At 39.7% G+C, this 10,144-nt stretch overlaps 1 pseudogene; it reads left to right on the forward strand.

The window, feature by feature from the left end:
• Positions 1–2,611: 2,611 nt before the first annotated feature.
• On the forward strand, positions 2,612–2,767 carry LOC127490374 (U2 spliceosomal RNA; annotated as a pseudogene).
• The last annotated feature ends 7,377 nt before the right edge of the window (positions 2,768–10,144 follow it).

Below are 10,144 nucleotides of genomic sequence, written 5' to 3' on the forward strand. Positions count from 1 at the left end.
AACAACTGAAACTCTTTTTTATTACATCAATGATCCTCTGAGGCTCTTGTCATGAGCTGCCAAGGCAATGGAAGCCTCTTGAGTTCACAGACTCTGACTTTATTTAGGCAGGGCCATAATCAAAGTGGAAGTTCTCTCCTCCCTTCAGAGAAAGGTACCTCTTTCTTTGATGGCCCCTTCTTTCCACCAAGATTTCACTCACAGAGATCTTTCATTTAGGTCATTTTTTGCCACAATGTCTTGGCTTTCCATGCATGAAATGCTCTAGTGGGCTTTTTAAGCCAGATCCAAATACCTTAAGGGCTGATTCTGAGGCCAGAGTGCTGTTTAGCGCATTTGTCATTATATGAGTCTGCTGTGTGGCCCACTTCCCATGTTGGATGGTTCTCTCCTTTTTAATTCTATCTATTGTTATTATCAGACACTTGGTTTTATTTATGTGATCCCTTTGACACTTAATCCTGTATTTATGATTAGATATGAACTTAAACTGATCACTTTGACTAGTAAGATGGCATTGGTACCTGCCAACTTCATGGAATTTAGAGTCCCATGGCAAGTTTTTAGCTTTACCCTTAGGAGTAAGTCAGAGAGAACATGTGCTGAACTGTACATCTCCATCCTCTCTTATTGCCACTCTTAACAGGGATCAATTTTCAGTTGGGTTTAAACACCTAAGAATAATTCTGTGTTAAGTAAATAGTTCAACCAATGGTATTGAGTAGAAAAATAAAATACTAAAAAGAATAAAATAGTAAGCTGTTCCTTGACAGGTCAAGGGCTGATCAAGTCATTGCTTCTCATAGTGTCAGTTTCATTTCTATAGGTTTCCTTTTAGGTGCTCAGTTAGTTGTCACCGATCAGGGAGAACATATGATATTTTTCCCTTTGGGAATGGCTTATTTCACTCAGCATGCTGTTTTCTAGATTCCTCCATATTTTTTTTTTTTTTGCAAATGACTGGATTTCATTTTTTTTTTTACCACTGTGTAGTATTCTATAGAGCACATATCCCATAATTTCTTTATCTAGTCTTTTGTTGACAGGCATTTAGGTTGATCCCATGTCTTAGCTATTGTGAATTGAGCTGCAATAAAAATTGGGGTGCAGATACCTCTTTTATTTGCCAATTTAATTTCCCTTGGGTAAATTCTGAGGAGTGGGATGGCTGGGTCATACAGTAGGGCTATATTCAGATTTCTGAGGAATCTCCAAACTGTCTTCCATAGTAGCTTTACCCATTTGCATTCCCACCAACAGTGAATTAGTGTGCTTTTTCCCCACATCCTTGCCAGCATCTGTTGTTGGTGGATTTCTGTATGAAAGACATTCTAACTGGGGTGAGGTAAAACCTCATTGTGGTTTTGGTTTGCATTTCCCTGATGGCTAATGATCCTGAACATTTTTTCATGTGTCTGTTGGCTATTTGGAGTTCCTCTTTTGAAAAATGTCAGTTTAATGGCCGGCGCTGCAGCTCAATAGGCTAATCCTCCACCTGCGGTGCCAGCACACGGGGTTCTAGTCCCAGTCAGGGTGCCAGATTCTGTCCTGGTTGCCCCTCTTCCAGGCCAGCTCTCTGCTATGGCCCGGGAGTGCAGTGGAGGATGGCCCAAGTCCTTGGGCCCTGCACCCATATGGGAGACCAGGAAAAAGCACCTGGCTCCTGCCTTTGGATCAGCGCGGCGTGCTGGCCGCAGCGTGCCAGCCATGGCGGCCATTGGAGGGTGAACCAATGGCAAAGGAAGACCTTTCTCTCTGTCTCTCTCTCACTGTCCACTCTGCCTGTCAAAAAAAATGTCCGTTTAAGTCCTTGGTCCACCTCTTAAGTGGGTTGTTTGTTTTGTTGTTGCGGAGTTTCTTGATCTCTTTGTAGATTCCGGTTATTAATCCTTTATTGTTTACATAGTTTGCAAATATTTTCTCCCATTCTGTTTGCCTCTTAACTTTCCTGACTGTTTCTTTTGCAGTACAGAAACTTCTCAATTTCCCAGTTGTTATTTTTGGCTTTGACTGCCTGTACCTCTGGGGTCTTTTCCAAGAAGTCTTTGCCTATGTCAATATCTTGCAGGGTTTCCCTGATGTTCTCTAATAATTTGATTGTGTTGGGTCATAGTTTAGATCTTTAATCCATGTTGAATGGATTTTTTCCATAAGGTGTAAGGTGGGGGTCTTGCTTTGTACTTCTGCATGTGGAAATCCAGTTTTCCCAGCACCATTTGTTGAATAGACTGTCCTTACTCTAGAAATTGGTTTTAGCTCCTTGATCAAATATAGGTTGGTTGTAGACGTGTGGATTGATTTCTTGTGTTTCTATTCTGTTCCATTGGTCTAACCACCTGTTTTGTACCAGTACCAGGCTGTTTTGATTATGACTTCCTTGTAGTATGTCTTGAAATCTGGTATTGTTATGCCTCCAGCTTTGTTTTTGTTTTATAAGATTGTGTTAGCTATTTGAGGTCTCCTGTGCCTCCATATGAATTTCAGCATCATTTTTTCCAGATCTAAGAAGAATGTCTTCAGTATTTTGATTGGTATCGCATTGAATCTGTAAATTGCTTTTGGAAAAATGGACATTTTGATGATATTGATTCTTCCAATCTATGAACATTGCAGATTTTCTCGACCTTTTGGCTCAGATCAAGTGTAGTATCTGTTATTATCAGTTTTCATTGTCTTTTAGTTGTGAATCCTAAGTAAAACATCACTTGTGGAAACTGGTGCTGTGGTGTAACTGATAAAGCCTCAGTCTGCAATGCTGGCATCCCATAGGGGCACCAGTTCAAGTCCTGGCTGCTCCACTTTCGATCCAGCTCTCTGCTATGGCCGGGGAAAGCAGCACAAGATGGTCCAAATGCTTTAGCAGCTACCGCCAGTGTGGGAGACCTGGAAGAAGCTCCTGGCTTCCTGGCTTTGGATCAGCACAGCTCCAGCCATTGCAGCCATTTGGGGAGTGAACCAGTGCGTGAAGATCTCTCTCTGTCTCTGCCTCTCTGTAACTCTGCCTTTCAAATGAATACATCAACCTTTTTTAAAAAAAATAAAAATACACATCACTTGTAAATCCCAGAGGAAAATCTTATCAAATCTTTCCTCTTTCATCTAATTAAAAAAATGGCCTTGGGGAAGAACAGCAGCCATAGACAGATTTTTTTTTTACCTAGAGAAATTTGCTTTCAGAAACTTGAAATATGGTTATATAGTCTTTTAGTAGAACATCCTTTTATTGCCCCAACATTATTGGTCTTATTTTTAAGCAAAAGATTTGTTTATTTATTTGAAGGGCAGTGGGATACACAGACAGAAAGATAGATATATAGAGGGTTCTTCCAACTGCTGGTTCACTCCACAAATGCCTACATCAGCCAAGATGGGGCTAGTTCAAAGCAAGAAGCCATATGAGTCAGGGATCCACATACTTGAGCCATAATCTGTTGGCTTCTAGGATGTACTTTAGCAGGAAACTGGGTCAGAAATGAAGTAGCTGAGATATGAACCCAGCACTCCAATATGTGATATAAGTATTAAAGTAATGGCTTGAACTGCTGCACCAAATACCTACCACGGTTGCTCTTCTTAAGTGTGTTTCATAGGCGTTTCCACCAAATGCTGCTAAATGGCATAGATAAGGGAGAGACTGCTTTAGTGGGTATTTCTGGCCATAGCCCAAATTGATTGCATGTGTGTTAGTTATGCTGTATAACAAATCTGCTAACTAAAAACAAAAACGAAAACAAAACTGTATTATCACACAGTTTCCATGGGACAGCTTAGCTGTTGTCATGTGATCTATTACAATCCAAAGATCAGCCAGAGATGCAATAATCTCACCATTCAAATATGGAAGAATGTATTTCCATATTCATATCTATGGGCATGACAGGATTCAGTTTTTGTGGGTAGTTTGTCTGAGGTCTTTAATTCCTTGCTGGTTGTCCCTTGCCAGGTGGACATCTTGGTTGGGCAGCTGATAACATGGAAATCAGCTTTATCAGAGGCATTAAGTGAAAAGATAGAATAGAGAGATGGAAAGGGGGTGGGAAAGAGAGAGGAAGGAAGAAGAGGAGAGCTAGTCTCCTATAACAATCTTGGAAATTTAGGTCCATCACTTTATTATATTTTATTTGTTAGAAAAAAGTCATTAGGTCTAGCATGTCCTCTAGGAGAGAGAATTACACAAGGATATAAATACAAATGCCCCTTGACTCTTTCTCTATAGGATAGAATTCATAAACCATTATATGTTGAGAATATTGTAAGTTAAAAGTGCATGTATTACACCTAATCTCTTGAACAGCCTAGCTTAGCCACACAGTACATTGTAGATTATTGGTTGTTTCTCTAGTATTGTGTTACTGACCATGAGCTATGGCAGCTGCCCAGTATCTCCAGAAAGAATTGTACCACATATCACTAGCCCAGGAAAATATCAAAACTCAAATTTAAAGTATAATTTCTTCTGTCTGTGGGTAACTTTTGCACAACTTTAAAGTGAAAAATTCCTAAATTTGAACATGGTAAGTTGGACAACATCTGTATCAGGAAGTGTGACACCATGCAAGCCAAATATATCTTTGTATCTTTGTGTCTTATTTTTAAAATTGATATATATATTTTAAGTATATGCAAGATTATGTCCATGCTCATTTTAACAGAAGTATAGTGTTTTGAATTGTTTATTTTCAGAAAGACAGAACTTTTCCAAAGTGATCTTGTTTATCTTATAACTCTTAATACATCTGGTTAGAGAATCATGGTGTGGATCATTTCCTTATATCTTCAACTTAAATCTCATCATTTATTGAGAGGAGAAAACTAAGGCCAGAAAGCAGCAATGATTTACCCAAAGTCCCCAACACTCAAGGCAGTGACAGAGTTGGAACTAGATCCTGAGGCTTGGAATTTGGATTGAGAATCATGTTTTCAAGATCGTTAAGCCCCTTTTAAGAGACTTCATTTGGATCTCTATCATTTCTCTCCAGCAGTCAATACTTGCTGCCTTCAGTGTGCTCAAGCAGTGCACAATACATGGGTGTTGCCCTGTGGTGTTGTAAGGGCTTGAACTCCGGAACCATATTCAATTGCTCCTAGCACACCATTAGCCACGTATAGTGTGTATTCATTTTTCCTAATGTGGGAAATCTTGATTATATGGCTCCTGTCACATATCAGAAGACATTGTTTTTGCCTTAAAATCTCCCCCAGACCCTCATCTTTGCTTTCCTGATTTAGAGACCAAGATACAAACATAGTCCCAGATTTCACTGATTCCACATTATTTGCCATTTTAATATATTCTCCCTGCTTTTGCCTAGGTAAAGTTTTTAAAGTAGATCTCATTTTCCTGCAAAAAAATCAGTCGTGTCTTCCCATTTTCTTCAAATGTGTACAACTCCTTAGTGAGGTCAAGTGGGGTCTTCATGGCTGGACCCTGGCTCAGCATGAGGGTCTTATTCTCCTCCTTATCATGAGCCCCACTCTTCAGCCACACTCAACTCCTTGCATATTCCCTGTAAGGCAGAGTTGTCTTCAGTCTTCATGCCCAGATATGTGCTCTGTTCTCACTTCTAAAGCACCTGTGCGCGCTCTCTCTCTCTCTCTCTGTATGCACGTGTGTATCTAATAATTTAAGACTCATCTCAAGCATCTCCAGCATTGAAAGTCTTTTCTGTGACCTTCTCAACCGGGCTGCATTTTCTACCAAAGCCGTAGACTCACCCTTAACCTCTTTATTGCTCCTCCTTTTTTATTTTCACCATCACACCCAGGGCAGGCACCAATAACTATGAGTCACAATAAAACCCAGATATCAATGAGTTTTTTAAGATTGTTTATTGAGTGTTTACGATACCTCAAAATTTGTTCTAAGTTCAGTGTACCTTATCCTGTTTTTCTCACAACTTTTAAGATCAATATGTATCTTTCTCTTTGTGAGCAAAGTGATTCCCAGAGAGGTTAAGAGACATAGAATCACAGAGCAAGTCAAGTAAAGAGCCAAGGTGCCCATTTAGGTTTGCCTTCTCATGTTCTCTCACTATAATGAATGTCTAAACTGTATATCATTGAAGTAAGTTATTGGGTAAAACTGAGTCACAGTGGCTGTTAGGGTACTATTTCGGCAATAGTTTTGTGAATACACTAGTGATAGATCAATTCATGCTACATTTGCTAAAAAACAACCTTCGCCTTTCATAATTAAAGTTGAGTATTAATTTGAGATGGCTCCAGGAAGAAGGCCACAAGTAACATGGTGTATTAACCAGAACTGTCTACTCTTGTTCTATAAAATCCTTACAATTGCCTTTGAACCCTTCAGTGGTCTGGTGGTTCTTTCTTAGTTTATGGCATCACTGTTTACAGCAGTGGTTCTCAAACATTAGCATGGATCTGGAGTGCTTGTTCAAATACAGATCAGTGAACCCTAACCCCAGGTTTGTCATTCAGTAGTCTGAGGTGGAGTCTGAGAATTTGCATGTCTAACACATTCCCAAGTGATGCTTCTGCTGCTAGCCCTTGGATCATGGATTATCTACGAAAGTAGATGATTTCCACTCTCTTTTGGAACTTGTCTGGAAATGCTAGAGAAAGGGAGCCAATGGCCACACTCAATGGACTGCTTATCTCAGATGCTGATTCTTCCTCATGGAGAGAGCAGTAACCACTCCCATTCCCCTTAGCCCAGTTGTACTGCCTTCGTACCAACTTCAAGTGTGCTTATTAGGGTTCTTTTTAGATAATTCTATTCATTGCCTCACACTATTATTAACTAAATCTGGATAGGTACTACTTCTTATATAAATAACCTTAATTGTGATGAATATATTAAACTAATATGGGATGTTAATAATAGGGGAATATGGTGCTGTTGCTGTGGTGTAGCGGGTAAAGTCACCGCCTGCAGTGCCAGCATCCCATATGGGCAACGGTTCAAGTCCTGGCTGCTCCACTTCTGATCCAGCTCTCTGCTATGGCCTGGGAAAGCAGTAGAAGATGGCCCAAGTCCTTGGACTACTGTACCTGTGTGGGAGACTCAGAAGAAGCTCCTGGCTCCTGACTTCAGATTGGCACAGCTCCAGCTATTGTTGCCATTTAGGGAGTGAACCAGCGAATGGAAGACTTCTCTCTCTCTCTGCCCCTCCTTCTCTCTCTGTGTAACTCTGACTTTCAAATTAATAAATAAATCTTCAAAAGAAATAATAGGGGAATCTGGATGTGACTTATTGATGGTGATAGATATCCATATTAATATAAAATATTAAAAATAGGGGAATCTGGGAGTGGGGTGTATGAAACTTTGTACAGTCTTACAATTATTGTTTTGTAAATTTAGAAGTGTTCTGAAATAAAAAGATAAAAAACAATAATTGTTTAACTCCAGTCTACTTGGGGCATCTGTTATTTGCAGTTGAAAATATCCTAGGTGATACAAGCCTTTTACAGGAGTTTCTGAAAAGTCCCATCTTACCTGCCAAATTCCACTTTCCTTTGCTGTTATTGTACTTTTCTTCCTTCTTCCTACTAAATGGGAGACAGTCTTTCCCTCTGTCAGAGATGGATGTTCTGGATCTCTTGCTTCCATTGTCCTTATTTAATCAATTAACCATTTTGGTACCCATTTCTCAACCTCTCCCTCTTCATCTTGCTCTAGTCAGCATAGGAAGTTCTTCAAAAAGGTCAGAAAAAGCTTATATATGTGCCAAGTATGTAATTTTATGTGTCAAAATAAACTTTTAATTTCATTTGCCATGAACTTTTTGAAGTACTTTTGTATAAACATGCTCATGTTTCTTCCATTTTTAATATAAAATTCTAAAAATGATCTTCCTTACCAATTTAGCTAAAATCCTGAAGACACGTTTTGGTAATCAAGTTCTTCACAAGCCAAGCACTATTGACATTTCTGGAAATATGTGGAGCTATCATGAAGAACCCTAGAGAAGAAGCTCTGTGACAGGCATTCAGATATATCAAAATAGACCTCTTCTTCTCCTGGAAAGAAACAAAACAAGCCAGACTGGTTTATGGTGGGAGGTGAGGGAGACATGCTACTGTCTACATGATCTGTAGCCATAAATTGACCACGCTTACATACTTGAAGATATTTCCAGGGACTTCAAGGAGAGGAAGATGTCTATATGTGTTTGTTTTCCCATTGTGGAACTTAATAATGAATGTTTCATTTGTTTTAAGCAGAAACATTTTTAGCTATTTTAAGTTTTACTTGTCTATCTGTGAGGCAGAGTGAGAGTGAAAGAGAGAGAGAGAGAGAGAGAGAGCGAGAGAGAGCAGGCGAGCAGTTCCACTTTCCCAAATAGCTGCAGTGGCTGGGGCTAGGCCAGTCTTCAGTCTGGAAATCAATCTAGGTCTTCTATGTGGATGGCAGGGACCCAAGTACTTGGATCATCCTCTGCTTCTACTTTAGGCACATTAGCAGGGAGCAGCCAGGAATTGAACCAGTTCTCACATGGGATGCCAGCTTAACCTGCTGCACCATAACACTGGTTCCCAATTTTAGTTTTAAAAATAAATAAGCGGGGCCGGCACTATGGTGCAGCAGGTTAAAACCCTGGCCTGAAGTGCCGGCATCCCATACGGGCACCGGTTCGAGTCCTGGCTGCTCCTCTTTTAATCCAGCTCTCTGCTATGGCCTGGGAAAGCAGTAGAAGATGGCCCAAGTCCTTGGGCCCCTGCACCTACATAGGAGACCCGGAAGAAGCTCCTGGCTCCTGGCTTTGGATTGGCGCAACTCTGGCCATTGCAGCCATCTGGGGAGTGAACCAGCAGATGGAAGACCTCTCTCTGTCTCTGCTTCTTTCTGTAACTCTGTCTTTCAAATAAATAAAATGAATCTTTGAAAAAATAAAATGTAAGTAAGCAAGTAAGTAAAATGCTTCCTCAGAGTTTGCTTGAAGCAAGAAATTCCTTGTGCATTCTACAACCACGGAAAGATAAAGTACTTCCTCAAGGAGATGTGATGGAAAGTGAATTAAAACTTCATTGCCTCAATCCAGTGAGCCATGTCGATTGTTAATCCCCATCCGCTCTGCCTCCCACCACCCCAGCAACACGCCTCCATCATGTAAGCTTTCAGAATCAGTTGACAGCGTTCTATCTCTAGTTCTTGATGTCCAGTTTTAGACTGGCTGAAATATGTTCTCAATCCACAAAGACAGCAATCACATCTTAGGGTAATTCAAAAATGATTTCTTAGTTGTCAAATTCAGTAGACTTACATTAGTGCCTCCTGTCAGCTAATTGACCTACTCCCTTTGATACTAGTCACTCTTCTGTTCAAGAGAAACCTCTATTTCCTTTTTCCCTCTCTTCTCCTTTAGCTTTAGTCCTTGTCCTCCTTTTGTTTACCGTCAGTCTTTGTGGTCCTATTCATTAAACATTTATATTTCTCTAGATTTTGTCCCTGACCTCTTATTATTCTGGTTTAACTCCTTTGGCTTTCTTGCCTACTCTGTGGCTTTCACTCCACTAATAAATGCCTCTTAGGTCTGGCTGATCTCTAGGACAATTGTCTACCTGGTAAGAAAGAAACTGGAAATTTTCAGAGATATGTTGATTGTCATGATGAATGTGTTTGGAGGCAGGAAGCAGAATCCAAAAGAGCTTGACTTCCTATAATGTGCTGAGTGGTCCCTCCCATACAATAAAATATTGTCCCATGGCCTGCATCACTTTGAATGGAAGCCTTGACAATCACATGAATAAAAAACTTGATTATAAATGCATGGGCATAGCATATGTCTGTTTTTCATAAAACTTTAAGGGATTTTTGCTAATGTTTATTATATACTTGACTTCTAGGAGCACAGTGAATGCAAAAATTATTAAATAATTATATTTTGGTTTTCAGAGCTTTACCATGAAGAGTCGAAATTTTGAAAAATCATCTTTTTAATGGTGATACTGCCCATGTTATTTGACACACTTGCATCAGTCTTCATTCAAAGTGACTTCACGTATGCATGCCAATGTGTCTCATTCTTTATTTTAAAATATTGAACTCTTTTAGAGACATTAAGCTGAAAATTGAATAATGTCAACATTTCCTTTTTATTTTTGTTTTCCTGTGTACTTACTTCCCCATAGAAGATAGGTCCTGAACAATGCAAGAGGAAAGATGCACAATAAAAAT

The sequence above is a fragment of the Oryctolagus cuniculus genome, chromosome 2, assembly GCF_964237555.1.
Source record: "Oryctolagus cuniculus chromosome 2, mOryCun1.1, whole genome shotgun sequence".
Lineage (NCBI taxonomy): Eukaryota > Metazoa > Chordata > Mammalia > Lagomorpha > Leporidae > Oryctolagus > Oryctolagus cuniculus.